Source organism: Heteronotia binoei, chromosome 2 (genome assembly GCF_032191835.1).
Source record: "Heteronotia binoei isolate CCM8104 ecotype False Entrance Well chromosome 2, APGP_CSIRO_Hbin_v1, whole genome shotgun sequence".
In the NCBI taxonomy this organism is placed as follows: Eukaryota; Metazoa; Chordata; class Lepidosauria; order Squamata; family Gekkonidae; genus Heteronotia; species Heteronotia binoei.
In genome coordinates this window covers 134477548-134493431 of record NC_083224.1, presented here as the reverse complement: position 1 = coordinate 134493431, position 15884 = coordinate 134477548, and the positions used below count along the sequence as shown (strand labels likewise).

At 45.4% G+C, this 15884-nt stretch overlaps 1 protein-coding gene across 1 annotated transcript in view; it reads right to left on the bottom strand.

Moving 5' to 3' along the window:
• NEXN (nexilin F-actin binding protein) overlaps positions 1 to 15884 on the bottom strand; it is a 55562-nt gene that overhangs the window by 29434 nt on the left and 10244 nt on the right. The gene's annotated exons all lie outside the window — the stretch shown is intronic.

Here is a 15884-nt window from a genome sequence, read left to right as displayed (position 1 = left end):
AATTTTACAAATATGAGTATTATCAAATGGAGTATTATAGAATTTTACAAATAGAGTATTATAGAATTTTACAAATATGAGTATTATAGAATGGAGAAATTGTGAAGCAGTAGCACTTCACATAACAAGTGAGAGGTATGCTAAAATATCTTTCCAGAACTACAAAAAGTGCTAAGTTTTTTGCACACAGAGTCTAACAGGATAGACTACTTTATACACTGCCTCTCTGCTGCCCACATAATTCTTTTAGTGAATGCTGAAAAATGTAACTTATGAATGCAAGTAACTTATACAGGTATCTCCTGCAGGTACTTTTGCTAGAGAGGTAGGACTGTCTAAAGTTCCCTGCCACATATTCAGCAAATGTTTCTACAGGTGCCAGAACACAACAATTAATCTAGACAGTGAAATCACAATGCAATGGGTAGAAGATAGTCCTCTCATCCACTTCAACCTGAGCTTAAAGAGCAGTATGGACTGGTTGGCCTGGATTAAATACTTTGGCTGAAATTAATTGTGTGGCTCTGAGATAGTCAGACCTTTTCAATGTGGGTTACTTGCCCTGGGTTCGATGTTGTTGGGAAGCATGGTGCATTCATGCACCTTCAAGGTTTTCTCTGGCTTTTCTCTAAGTAAGCCTCTAGAATAGGGTTGCCAATCCCCAGGTGGGGGCAGGGGATCCCCCGGTTTGGAGGCCCTCCCCCCGCTTCAGGGTCGTCAGAAAACGGGGGGAGGGGAGGGAAATGTCTGCTGGGAACTCTATTATTCCCTATGGAGATTTATTCCCATTAAAAATAATGCAGAATTGATCCACGGTTATCTGGGACTGTTTCTTAAGGTAGAGGCACCAAATTTTTGGTATAGCATCTAGTGCCTCTCCCCAAAATACCCCCCAAGTTTCAAAAAGATTGGACCAGGGGGTCCAATTCTATGAGCCCCAAAAGAAGGCGCCCCTATCCTTCATTATTTCCTATGGAAGGAAGGCATTGAAAAGGTGTGCCGTCCCTTTAAATGTGATGGCCAGAACTCCCTTGGAGTTCAATTATGCTTGTCACAGCCTTGATCTTGGCTCCACCCCAATGTCTCCTGGCTCCAAAGTCCCCAGATATTTCTTAAATTGGACTTGGCAACCCTACTCTAGAATATATCTGCAATGAAAGGGGCTACAGATGCATTTTTAAAAAATGAAAGATGGGAATTCTGAAAACCTGATATATAGATTGCTATACTGATACGATAAAATACAATTGCTAATTTTAAAAAGTCTAGAGAAACCCTGGGGGCATGGAGAAAAATGGCCCCGCTAGGGGATGGGGCAAAGAACCCTGCCACATAGAAGCTCCTGCATTGGAAGGCACAGCAGCAGCAACAGGAAAATCACACAAGTCTGTTCCTGTACAGAGAACGACATAGATTTGATCTCAGGTACCTATCTGAGGTGTGGGAAGAAAAGCAACCTTCTGGGGAAGACAAACGCAATCAAGACCATCAAGTGCTTTATAACTGAGATAGTTGAATAGTTCTTAAAGTCTTTGAATTCCCACACCCATGTAATTTTACTGTTTTTATTTTGGCAAGTGCAAACATATATTTAAAATTGGGATTTGTAGACGTTACATACTTGGATTTTCAAAAGATGATTGACAAGGTACATCACCAAAGACTCCTGAGTAAGCTTAGAAGTTACAGGAAGACAGGATAAGTCCTCTTATTGATTAAAAATTGGTTAAACAAACAGGAAGCAAAGTGTATGAATAATCTGACAGTTCTCATAAAGGAAGGAAGCAGTGGGTACCACAAGATTCAGCATTAGGTAGGGTTGCCGGCTCTTGGTTGAGAAATACCTGGAGATTTTAGGGGTGCAGCTGGAAGAGAGGGATGGTTTGAGAAGAGGAAGGACATCAATTGGGAATAATGCCATAAAGCCCACCTTCCAAAACAGCCTATTTTCCTGCAGAACCAATCTGTCACCTGGAGATCAGTTGTAATCCCAGGAGATCTCCAGCTACCACCTGGAGATTGGCAACTGTAGTATTGAAGCTGATGTTGTTTAATTTGTTCATGAATGATCTACAAGTGGGGGCTGAGCAGTGTAGTAGCAAAGTTTGCAAATGACCAAAAAATTACTCAGGATTATGAAAATCAAGGCCAAAGTCAACAGCTCCAGAAGGATCTTCACACATTGGGTGAGCGAGCGATACATTGGACTTACCTGAAGGTACTTTCTCTTCATTGAGGGAGAAGTTATCCAAGAAGTGCTTGGGTCATGCCTCTACTCGCTCAGATAGGGCTATGCAAATTCTTTTGTTGTGTGGCTCCTATTAGAGAGACCTAAGCTGACCACGCAAGTTATGTCCAAGTCTTGCTCTGCACAAATTCTCCAGTTATCTCTAGGGCTTCCACATTGGGCCAGTGGGGGGAACCTCCCCCCGCATCGCTGGTGTGATGATGTCACCTGGAAGTGATGTCATCAAAATGGCAGCGCAAACGTGTTTTCAGGAAAACTCTAGGTGCTCTAGGTGTTTTCAGGAAAACTCTATAGTTTTCCCGGACGCTCTAGCCATTTGGGAGGTAAAACTCTATGGTACAACAGGTACCACAGAGTTTTAACCTCCCAAATGACTAGAGCGTTCAGGAAAACCATACAATTTCCCCAGAAATGCCTAGAGCGCCACCATTTTGATGACGTCACTTCCAGGTGACGTCATTTCGTCATGTGCCGGGACTTGAAGACAACTTGGCAGCCCTAATTATCTCATACTTGTCTGCTTGTTTGGTTTTGTTTGCCTTTTGGGTGGGGGGGGTCACCCTGTCTTGCCATTGCAGTATCACTTCAAAAACCTTGGACCTTGGTCCTCCCCTTATATCATGTTATATTTGTATTTTTGGGGAGGGATGTGGATGGCTTCTCCACTAAAGAGAAAGAATCTTCAGGTAAGTCCAGTGTATTCTGCTTCAGTGCAGGGAAGTCATCCAAGAAGTGGTTAGCTGTACACAAGTTTTGTCTTCTAGGTAGGATTTGGGGTTTTTTGGCTTGGAGCAGAGCTCTAGCCTCCTACCTGAGCAATAGGACTATTAAAACTGGAGAGGTCGGCCTAAGTCCGTCCAATAGAAGCCATGCAACAAAAGAATTTGCATAGCAAATAATTTGCATAGCAAGCAGCGATGTGACATAACCACTTCTTGGATGACTTCCCCACACTGAAGGAGAATGACAGGGTAGCAAATGAAGTTCCCAACTTCAAGTATATGGTAATGGGGTCTGAACTTGCAAAAACAGAAGGAAAGAGACCTTGGGGTAATAGCAGACAACTCAATAAAAATGTCAAAACAGTATGTTGCAGTAATTAAAAAGGCAAACTTTATTTAGGGGTAAAAATAACAGCCAATATTATAATCAGTGTTCCCTCTAAGCTGAGTTAGTCTGAGCTAGCTCACAGTTTTTTAGCCTCTGGCTTGCACATTTTTGTCTTAGTTCAGGAACAATGGCCCTAGAGCAAACTAATTTATGCCGTAGCTCACAATTTTAATGCCAGAAGCTCATGAAGTAGAATTTTTGCTCATAAGACTCCACAGCTTAGAGAGAGTATTGATTATAATTACCATGCATAGATCTCTGGTGATGCCTCATTTTGTATACAGTGTGCAGGTCTGGTTATCTTTTCTCGAAAAGTACATCACAGAGATGGAAAAGTACAGAGAAGGGCAACCAAGGTGATTAAGGGGTTGGAGCACCTTTCATATGAAGAAAGGCTGAAGAGTCTGGGACTTTACAGTTTAGAAAAGAGACAACTAAAGGGGGACATGATATGGGGCTTATAAAATTATGCATGGGGTAGAAAGAATTGACAAAGAGAACTTTTTCTTTCCAGTGGGAAGAAGATTCAGAATGGACAAAAAGAAATGCTTCTTTATACAGAGAGTGATTAAAATGTGGGATTTGCTACTAGAGAATTCAGCAATGGCCTTAGGCATGTACAGCTTTAAAAGGCGAATAGATAGATTCATGGAAGACAGGTTGGTCAGGTGCTAGAGGGAACCTCCACATTCAAAAGCAGTAAACCTCTTAATTCCAGTGCCAGGACACTACATCAGGGGAAGGCCTCAGCCTCTATGCACTGTTGTTGGTCCTCCAGAATAACTTGTTGGCCACTGAGTAGGACATGATGCTGGACTAGATGGATCACATCTGATTCAGCAGTGCTCTTCTTATATTCTTATGACTATACAATAAGAACTCAAATATTATGTTACATAATGAAGTGCAAAGGGTTTTTTTTGCCATATATAACAGCACTCCTGGTTGTACCTCCCTGTAGCATTATTGTTCTTTCACCAGGGTAAGCAGAAGCAAAGCATGGTTAGTCATAGGGTTGCCAGGTCTGTGTTGGAAAATACCTGGAGACTTTGGAGGTGGTGCCAGGAGAGGACAGGGTTTGGGGAGGGGAAAAGGGCTGCCAAGCTCCCGCTGGGGGCAACGGATCCCACAGTTTGGGGGCCCCAACCTGCTGGCAGGGAGGAGGCCATTGGGGGATCCCCGACTCTGAACAGCCCTGTTGCCATGTGGTGCACACAGCACAACAATGTCACCTGAAAGTGATGTCATCGCGCTAGGCATATCACACGGATGCTTCAGGAATTGCAGTAAAACTCTAAGGTACCAAAGATTTTTATCACAATTCATTGAGTGTCCCGTGCAACAGACCCAGCACGATGACATCACTTCCGGGTGATGTCATCGGGGCAGAGGGACTTGGCAACCCTAGAGGGGAGGGGCCTCAGCATGGTACAATAGAGTCCACCCTTCAAAGCAGTCATTTTCTCCATAGGTAATAATACACAACAAGTTCCGGTGCCTGTAGAGAAAATGCGAAAATAATCACCTCTATTTATTCCAGTACAGCATAGCACAGGGCTGCACTCTAAGACTGGAGAACTGGGCCAATGGGGCCAACTATATACACTACAGCAGTGGCCCCCAACCTTTTTGGACCCAGGGACCAGCCACAGGGCTGGCCCGCCCACCCCAGGGCTGGCAGGGTAGGAGCATTAAATTTGGCCTCCCCCCCCCCCCCGCAGCGCCTCCTTCTCCCTACCCCCCACGGCGCTGCCTCCTCCCTCCATTGCATAAGTTTAAGGCTGGGGAAGGGGAGGTGAAGCATCCCCCCCCCCGGTTCTTTAAAGGCTGACCCCTCCCCAGCTGATTATGAGCACTAGAAATTTGCTGTGGATGAGTGTGGGGGGGGGGACTGGGAAGGGAAGGGAAGGGAAAGATAGAGGGAGGCAAGGTATGTTGAGAAGGAAGCTGTAACCATCAACCTACTGTTATCTGTCCCTCTGACTTCAGCTTCTCCTTTCTCTGCAGTGGGGACCAAAGCAGCCTACATCATTTTCCTCTCCCCCTTTTGATCTGCATAAAAATCCTGCAAGTTAGATCAGGCTAAAAATATTTTGGTGCCCCATATTCACCCAGTCAGCTTCCACAGGAAGAATCTGGGTCTGGCAGACCCTGCTCTGAAGCACTGACAGTGGCTGTCATAGGGGGGCTGCTGCTGAAGAGGAGCAAGCAGCCAGGCCTAGTTAAGTCATGTCAGTCAGATGGCATGAAGTCACCCAGAGGGTGCTGCCAGACCTAGGGTAGGAAACTTCCAAGTGGAGGCTGAAGATGTCCTGGTATCACAACTGAACTCCAGACAACAGATCTCGCTCCCCATCCTGGAGAAAATAACTGCTTTGGAGGGTGGGCCCCTAGCTGGGGCCTCTCCGCTTCCCAAAGTGTGGCTTCCATAGACTCCACCACAAAATCGCTAGGAATTTTCCAACCTGGAGGTGGCAACCATAGTCAGGAGTGGCCCCAATGAGTTCTCCCTCAAAGGCCAAAATAGGCCTTGAAAAGGCCCCCTTCCCCCCACCTTTTACTGACAGAATCAAGAAGAAGAAGAAGAAGAAGAAGAAGAAGATATTGGATTTATATCCCGCCCTCCACTCCGAAGAGTCTCAGAGCGGCTCACAATCTCCTTTACCTTCCTCCCCCACAACAAACACCCTGTGAGGTGGGTGGGGCTGGAGAGGGCTCTCACATCAGCTTCCCTTTCAAGGACAACCTCTGTGATAACTATGGCTGACCCAAGGCCATTCCAGCAGGTGCAAGTGGAGGAGTGGGGAATCAAACCCGGTTCTCCCAGATAAGAGTCCGCACACTTAACCACTACACCAAACTGGCTCTCCAAGTTGGTTGGCTAGCAACAGGCACCGAAGGGAGAGCGAAGGCAGCTTCCCCAGTGGCCCAGTGTTAAACAAAGGACACCAAATTCTCTCTTTCTCTCTCTCTCTTTCCCTCTCTGTCCATATCTAGAATAAACCGGCATTATTCTGCTGGGAAGCGATGTCATTTTTGATCTTTGACTCTTTGGTTTCTCAGAGGAGGAGGAGTTCTTAGCCAATTGAGGGAAGGCTTTCTGTGGCAGTTTCCCTCCTTCCTCCATCAGCCAATCTTGGGAAGGCAAAGCAGTGCCTTAGTCCTCAGTCAATGGAACACAACAGACCTTGAGTGGAGGTTGATGGGTCAATGGTTAATGCACATCCCTCAGCCAATGGGAGACCCGCATTTGGTCACCCCACAGTGATTTTATTATAGAGAGAATAAAGTAAATGGGCAGAATACTACTATCTGCCCTGGTACTCTATAAGGTAAAGAGCATTTATTTCTCCCCACCATGGAGAAAGACTGTACTTTTCCTAGCTAGAGGCTGTAGGAAGAGGGGAGAAGATGGAAAGCTGAAGTCAAATTTGTTCCTCTTCAGAAATCAGCTGCCTTGAGTTCCCTCTATCTTTCCCTTCCCATATCAGGCAAAAAACCCCCCATATCATGCCATAAGCTCACACTTATGCTGCCACAAGGCTGAATATGACAGGAGAAGGTGACAACAATGCACTGCAAACAAAGGGAAAACTGCTATTTGGCACAGTAGTTACCTTAAAAAACAGATGGCTGGTATGGCTCAGAGTACATTTGCCCAGCTCTGGTTGGTGCATTGACTGCATCCATTCCTGGATCGTTTTGACCTAGCCACAGTGATCCATGCCTTAGTTTTGCCTAGAATGGACTAGTGCAATGCACTGTACTTGGAGCTACCTTTGAAGAGTGTTCAGAAGATGCAGCTAGTGCAGTATGCTGTGGTTAGACCACAGGTTGGAGCCACCAGTCAGGAGCATATTACAGTCATTATATTGGCTACTAATCAACTTCTGAGCCCAATTCAAGGTGTTAATTGAGTTGTTTAAAGTCCTGCCTGATTTGGGACAAGGTATCAAAAGATCAGTCTTCTCCCATACATTCCTGCCTGGGAATTAAGATAATTGGTAGACACCCTCTTGACTGTCCCACCAATCAAATATGTTTGTTTGATGTAAGGTTGCCAGATCCAACTTGGGAAATAACTGGGAACTTTGGGGGTGGAGCCAGGAGACTTTCCTATTTCATAAAAATAAATAAAAATAACAGCAGTACAGTTCCCTGGAATATAGTCTTCATTTCCTCCTCTTTTTTTGCATTCAAATGGTTCTACAGCAGCTGTACTTCCACTAAAATGAAAGTGAACTCACAGACACACTCACAAAGCAGCCAAAATAGACAGTTTGCATGTCCTCACTTTTGTGATTTCCCTGGAGAAATTATATAGATAGCTTTACTCATCAGATTTGCTTTACTCTCCAGATTTGCTGAATGTAACAATCTGATATATTTCAGTCAACTTTTGGAGAGAGAGGTCTAGGAGGTGGAGTTTTCATCTGTCCCATACTCAGGTTCTAGTTAACTTTTACTATCCCTTTTATTACACAAACAGCTTCTGAAAGGAATGCAAAATGAACAGAGGGATTGGACGCTCTCACTTCCTCTCTCTCACACACACATGTGGCTCAGTCTTCCTGTTTGCGCCCCCCCCACCGCAGCTACAGTCTCGCTGAAATTTAAAGGCACACACACACCTTCCAAAACAGAAGCAGTTGCAAGCTTCTGAGCCTGCCTTAGGTCTAAAGGCACATCATAGCTGTTGGTGCAGGGCTTCTCCCCACTAGCCAGCTGGCTGGCAGCAGACAGAAGCTTGAACATATGAACATATGAAGCTGCCTTATACTGAATCAGACCCTTGGTCCATCAAAGTCAGTATTGTCTTCTCAGACTGGCAGCGGCTCTCCAGGGTCTCAAGCTGAGGTTTTTCACACCTATTTGCCTGGACCCTTTTTTGGAGATGCCAGGGATTGAACCTGGGACCTTCTGCTTCCCAAGCAGATGCTCTACCACTGAGCCACCGTCCCTCCCTTGCAGAACTGGGGGATCCCCTGCCCAGACCTGGGGACTGGCAAGCCTAGTTTAATGGGTACATGAAAGAAGGCCTTTTCAGTGGCAGCCTCATGATTATGGAACAATGTCCCCAGGGAGGTATCCCTGTTTGCCCTCTCAATTTCAGTCTTTAGGAAGCAGCTGAAGATGGTTTTATTTAGGTCTGCATTTTGATTGATTTCACTTTTATTGTTGGAAGTTTTAATGGGATTTTTAAACTGTGACTTTTAAGGTTGTTGTTTTTATTGTTTTCACAATGTTTTATTTTTATTGTAAGCCTCCTTGAATTCTGTGAGGGAGAAAGGCGGCTAATAAATGTTGTAAATAAAAAAATAATAAGCAATAGCCTTCTACAAAAGCATGTTGTATCATCTTAACTCAGTTAAGTACTGTCAAACATCTTTAACAAGATTGTACTAACAATGAATAGAAATTTTAACTACATTTAAGCACTACTTGTATCAAGCATCAGACTCCCTACTTAAAAACTGATAACAAACAAGGAGTTAGAGCTCAGTAATAACCACATATGAGCTACTATTGATTACAAGCACACCAGTATTCAGATATAGCCTTTGTTTCTTATCTGGACTGCCTTCAGATTGATTAATATCTGTTTGTTTATTTTTATTATAAAATATTTAAAAAATGCATCCTCCATATCTTTATTCTTTCATAGTTCAGCAGATGCCTATTTTCAAAAGGTGTCATTTTGTTGGGATAACTCATGCTGTTTTGTTAGTCTGATTTTGTTAGTTAGTTTTGTTAGTATATGGAAGTATATGCTCTTATGAGGGGGAAATTAGTGTGAACCTGGAAGTACACTGAGTGTGCTAGCGTTCTTTCCAATAAACTGGGATCATGGAAATGGCTACAGCTTTATTACTTGTACTACCCAGTTCACACAACTATCTCTCTGTGCAGTCTTTTATTTGATTGCATGGAAGAAGTTGACAGTGTAAACCAAGGGTGTTGAACTCATTTGTTATGAGGGCCAAATCTGACATAAATGAGACCTTGTTGGCTGGGCCATGTGTGTTCCTATTTAAGATTAGGTAGCAGAAATATAAACTTTATAAAGGACACAGACAAACACAATTAAAGATTTTTTAAAAAACTAAAAATAAAACATGCTTAAAATATAAGCACTCATTGGTCTTAAAGGTGCTTTCTTTGTATTTCTCCCATGGGATCCAGGGAACTGGGCAAAAAAAACTCTAGCTCTTTCCTTCCTTCCCCAGGGGACCAGGAGGGGAGGAGCCTCAGCCAAGAGAAGGAAGGGAGGCTTGGCTCAGTAGTTGTGCTGTGCAATTGACAGAGCCTGGCAAAGCAAGCTCACCCTCCCCCCTTCATCCCCAAGGAAGGAGCCTCAGCCAATGGAGAAAACAGAGGTTTTGTTCTGTAACTCCTGTGCCACTGAGCAAGCCTTGCAAGGCGAGCAGTTATGCAGAAGGAAGCAAGAAAGAGGGAGAAGTGGCCAAGTTTGCGGATGACACTAAATTGTTCAGGGTGGTGAGAACCAGAGAGGATTGTGAGGAACTCCAAAGGGATCTGTTGAGGCTGGGTGAGTGGGCGTCAACGTGGCAGATGCGGTTCAATGTGGCCAAGTGCAAAGTAATGCACATTGGGGCCAAGAATCCCAGCTACAAATACAAGTTGATGGGGTGTGAATTGGCAGACACTGACCAAGAGAGAGATCTTGGGGTCGTGGTAGATAAGTCACTGAAAATGTCAAGACAGTGTGCGTTTGCAATAAAAAAGGCCAACGCCATGCTGGGAATTATTAGGAAGGGAATTGAAAACAAATTGGCCAGTATCATAATGCCCCTGTATAAATCGATGGTGCGGTCTCATTTGGAGTACTGTGTGCAGTTCTGGTCGCCACACCTCAAAAAGGATATTATAGCATTGGAGAAAGTCCAGAGAAGGGCAACTAGAATGATTAAAGGGCTGGAGCACTTTCCCTATGAAGAAAGGTTGAAACGCTTGGGACTCTTTAGCTTGGAGAAATGTCGACTGAGGGGTGACATGATAGAGGTTTACAAGATAATGCATGGGATGGAGAAAGTAGAGAAAGAAGTACTTTTCTCCCTTTCTCACAATACAAGAACTCGTGGGCATTCGATGAAATTGCTGAGCAGACAGGTTAAAACGGATAAAAGGAAGTACTTCTTCACCCAAAGGGTGATTAACATGTGGAATTCACTGCCACAGGAGGTGGTGGCGGCCACAAGTATAGCCACCTTCAAGAGGGGTTTAGATAAAAATATGGAGCACAGGTCCATCAGTGGCTATTGGCCACAGTGTGTGTGTATATATAAAAAATTTTTGCCACTGTGTGACACAGAGTGTTGGACTGGATGGGCCGTTGGCCTGATCCAACATGGCTTCTCTTATGTTCTTATGAGAAGATAGCAGATGACAGGCAATTGCTCAGGAGCCTTATAGGAGTCCTCTGGGGGCCTGATTCGGCCCCCAGGCCACATATTTGGCACCTCTGGTGTAAACCATTCTTATATAGAGAAACTGTTAATAATCCAATTAACTATTCTATTGTTTCATGGGGGGCAGGGTTGGCATCAGAGTTTTTGGCACCCTAAGCCCCACGCCTGCGGTAGTGAGGTAGAGTGCAGCAGTGGCAGGGCAGTGCAGCAAGGGAGAGTAGGCTTTGAGTGCACCCACCACTATGCTGCCCCTGCCAGAAGCACAGACTCAGGAAGGCTGAGCAGGGGCAGCGGGGTGTCATGTATGCTCAGAGGCACTCGGAGCCTGCCCTCCCTTGCTACAGAAGCCTTCTGCAGCAAGAGAGGGCAGTCACCAAGCACAGCCACCACTGCCCCCAGTGATCCTTCCTTGCTGCTGCACTTCTGGTAGGTGGCAAGGCAGAGGAGGGTGGCGAGGTGGGTGGCAAGGGCGACACAATAATGGTGGGGAAGGGGCACCAGGGATGGCAGGGTGCACATAGGGAGGGGGTGCCTGCCACCTGACTCTGTGGTCAGGTGGCGCCTTAGGCGGCTGCCTACCTGGCCTACTGGGATGTGCCAGCCCTGATGGGGGGAGGCATAACACAAGGTATTCTGGCTACTAAAAAGAAGTATAGCAAAGCAAGAAGCTATTGGAAAGTTACTGCAGCACAACAAAGAGTTTAGGGGTATATTAGATAGAAATAGAATTACATTTGAAATGAGTGGTTTGGGGTTCACTCAAAAACACTTGAAATTATGAAAAAAAAACACTCCAAAATTCTGGAAGCAATAAAAAATAATCACCTGCAGTTGCTGGAGTGTTTTGCAGTTTCAGTGAAACACAGGATTGTGGAAGGAAACAGCTGCTATTTGTCATCTCTCTTCCCAAGAGATGTGACTAATGGCTGATGATCAGGTAGACCCAGCCTCTACTCAATGCACTTTAGATATATAAAGGAAAAGGTTAAACTGGCCCCAGGCTTACCAGACTTGCCCCCAGAAGGTCAGATCAGAACCAGTGGGTTGAAATTAAATCAAGAGAGTTTTCAGCTAAACGTTATGATGAACTTCCTGACAGTTATAGTGGTTCCTCAGTGGAACAAGCTTCCTCGGGAGGTGGTGGGCTCTCCTTTCCTAGAAGGTATTCAGACAGAGGCTAGATGGCCATCTGACATCAATGCTGATTCTGTGAACTTAGGGAGATCATGAGAGGGAGGGCAGGAAGGATTGCATCACTGCTAAGTTCTCATGGTAGTTTCTTACAAGCCCAGGGAAATGCTGATCACCACTTGGGGGTCAGGAAGCAATTTTCTCCAGGCCAGTTTGGCCAGAGATCCTGGAGGGGTTTTTGCCCTTTTCTGGGCATGGAACAGGGGTCACTGGAGCTGTGGGGGAGAGGTAGTTGTGAATTTCCTGCATTGTGCAAGGGGTTGGACAAGATGACCCTGTAGGTCCCTTCCAACTCCATGCTTTTACTAGAAATCAGGACTGATGTGGAAAAAATGGACTCTAGAAAGAGGCTCTGAGTGAGTACCCCTCCACCCCTGCTGTCATCCCACCTACCCAAGTGAAGGCATTCAGTCCCCACCCCTCACCTCAAGGGGAGCTGATCTCTGCCATCTGGAGAGCAGTTGTAACTCTGAGTGATCTCCAGCTCTCACCTGAAGATTGACAACAGTGGTTTCCCAGGAGGAAATGGCATTGTACCTGTCTGAAGTCCTACCTCTTCTCAAGCCACACCCTCACCAGGTCCCACCCCTTAAATATCTAGGAATTTCCTAACCTAGAGTTGACAACCCTATCGCCTTCCCATTATCTGCCCCTTTGACTTCAACTTTCCATCACCTTGGGGCGGGAGGGAGCAGCTTACATCATTCTCCTTTCCTCTGTTTGATCTGAACAACAATCCTCTGAGACAGGTTAAACTGGAAGTCTGTGATTGGTCTGAAATCACCCAGTCAGCTTCCACAGCAAGAACCTGCATCTGGCAGACTCTGCTCTGAAGCCTTCCTCAAACTCCGCCACAGAATCTCCAGGAATTTCCCACCAACCTTGAACTGGCAGCCATAGTCAGGATTCGCCCCAATGCATTCTGCCTCAGAGCCCTTTAATGATCCCTTTTACACCATCTATTTCTGATTACGTTGTTGGCCTTAAGCACAGGATTTCAATCTCTCTCTGTCTTGTTTTCCCTTTGTATCTGGTCTGTTGCCAGAGGATGCCATTTTTCCCCCTTTCCAGAGGAGGATAGGGAGGAGTCCTCAGGCAATCAAGGGAAACTTTTCCCTCCTTCTCCCTCCCTCAGCCAGTTGAGGGATGGGTTTCTTTCTCTCCTCTGTGAATCAGTGTGGCAGGAGGCTCAGACAATGGGAGAGTAGAGAGAGCCAGTTAACTGCCAGAACGAAGGTTGGTTGCCTTTTACTTACAGAATCAGCTTTGCCGGCTAGCAACAGCCACTCAGGCAGGAGAGAAAAGCGGACTCAACGAGGGTTGCCAAGTCCAATTAAAGAAATATCTGGGAACTTTGGGGGTGGAGCCAGGAGACTTTGGGGGTGGAGCCATAAGCAAAGTTGTGACAAGCACAACTGAACTCCAAAGGGAGTTCGGGCCATCACATTTAAAGGAACCACACACCTTTTAAATGCCTTCCCCACATTAGAAATAATGAAGAATAGGGGAACCTTCTTTTGGGGCTCATAGAATTGGACTCCCTGATCCAATCTATTGGAAACTTGGAGTGCATTTTGAGGAGAGTCATTAGATGCTATGCTGAAAATATGGTGCAACTACTTAAAAAAACAGCCCCTCCAGAGCCTCAGATACCCCCAGATCAATTTTCCATTATTCCCTATGGGAATTGATCTCCATAGGGAATAATGAAGTGTCCAGCAGACATTTCCCTCCCCCCCACCCCCATTTCTGATGACTCTGAAGCGAGGGAGGGCCTGCTCCCACCTGGGGATTGGCATCTCTACTCACGAGTTGCTGAACTTCCAACTTCTTCAAAGTAACACAGAGCAACCGACCTCTGAAAAGATTATGCGACCAACGAAGGGTCAAGGCTGCAAATGACCTCTGCAAAGCAAAGCCGCCCTGAGTCCGCTTGCGGAGAGGGAGGGATATAAATGCAAAGTAATAAATAAATAAATTGTGCAACCAACAGAGGGTCTGGACTGCTTTCACAGCCATGTTATTCTGCCTGCTCCCCTGCCCCCTCTTCAGCCTTAAAGACGCAGATGCACCATCCCATCTCCATAACAGGTTCAGGATGGATTACAAGCATAATAAAATAATTAAAACCAACATTAAAATAATAAAAGTCAAAAACAAAACATCAAAATAAAATACCACATTGGTGGTGCGGGCACATTTTACAGATTAAAACATAGCTCTCATAGATGTTGGCTCGAATCTAATAGCCAAGATGGCAAATTAATAATTCATTGTAGGGGAGGACAATAGATGGTATAAGCAGTGAAATGAGGATGCCCGCTTGCTTCAACCAAAAGCCTGGCTTCATCTTGCAGGCCCTACGGAACGGTAGTAAGTCTGGTAGGGCTCGAATCTCCATAGGGAGCTGATTCCACCAGGTCGGGGCCAGGGCTGAAAACCCCTGCCCTGATTGAGGCAAGCTGGACATCCTTTGGACCAGGAATAGCCAAAAGATGTTGTTTGGCTGATCACAATAATCTCCGAGGTTCATAAGGGGAGAGGCAGTCCCACAGATATGTTGGTCCCAGGCCATGTAAGGCTTTGAATATCAGTACTAGAATCTTGAAGTGGATCTGGTACTCGATTGGTAGCCAGTACAATTTGCATAGCATTGGCCAAGTGCTTGCCCGTAAAGGCAATGCAGTTAACAGCTGTGCTGCCGCATTTTGCACCAGCTGGAGTTTCCGGATTAGCCCCAATGGCAAGCCTGCTTAGAGTTAGTTACAGTAGTCCAGCCTGGACGTGACTGTTGCATGGATAGCTGTAGCTAAGTCCTGGGGAGTCAGATGGGGTGTCAGCTGTTTGACCTGCCAAAGGTAGTAAAAGGCAGATGAGCAACTGCTGTGACCTGGGCCTCCATAGAGAGGGAGGCATCCAGTATCACTCCCAGACTCCTCACCTTCTGAGCTGGCACAAGAGGTGTGCCATCCAAGGTGGGGAGTTGGATGCCCAATCTTAACTCCCTCCCCGCCCCGACTCAGGTACAGGACCTCCATCTTATTTGGATTAAGCTTCAGCTGGCTTAATTGTAATCATCCAGCCACAGCTTCTAACGCCCTGGTCAGATGGTCTGGGTCAGAGTCTGAATGGACGTCCATCAGCAGATAGAGTGGGTGTCATCTGCATACTGGTGACAACCCAGCCCAAAACCTTGGGCAATCTGGGCAAGAGGGCACCTATAGATGTTAAATATCATTGACGAGAGACTAGCACCCTGCGGTACACCACATTTAAGTGGATGGTGCAGGGAGGTCTTCTCACAAATCACCACCCTTTGTCCACGACCACAGAGAAAGGAGGAAAACCACTGTAAGGCTATCCCCTGAATTCCAGTATTGGCATAGATGATTCTCCACCATGTTCATTTCAGTGTTAACTCTCCACTATGATCATTTCAGATCTTAAGCTACAAAATGAAGAGATTTCTTTTGTTATGCTGACATGACACCTATAAATATAAACTGTTGAATCTAGGCTATACTGGTACAATTGGTAAAGTAATGGGGAAGCTTGAACACACATACTGACAGACACTCACACACTATTGTTCTGATGGTGTTCTGACCATACTGGACTGTGTTCTTCCTTTCTGCTTTTTTTACTCATATGGAAAATAAGAACAAAAGATATTAATTTATTCTGTATGCATGCGCATGTTCACATGGAGCATATTAGAAAATTTAATCAATAACATTCATATAGTGGCAAAGCTGGAATTACTTCTTTACTTCCCCCCTCCCAAAGAATATGGGGGGATGACAAACTAAGTTTTCAAACCCTCCTTCATTTCTATAATTTAAAACATTTTTGTGGATCAATCCTAAAATTAATTCTGAGAAAACTGCATAAGAAGATGGGGAAGG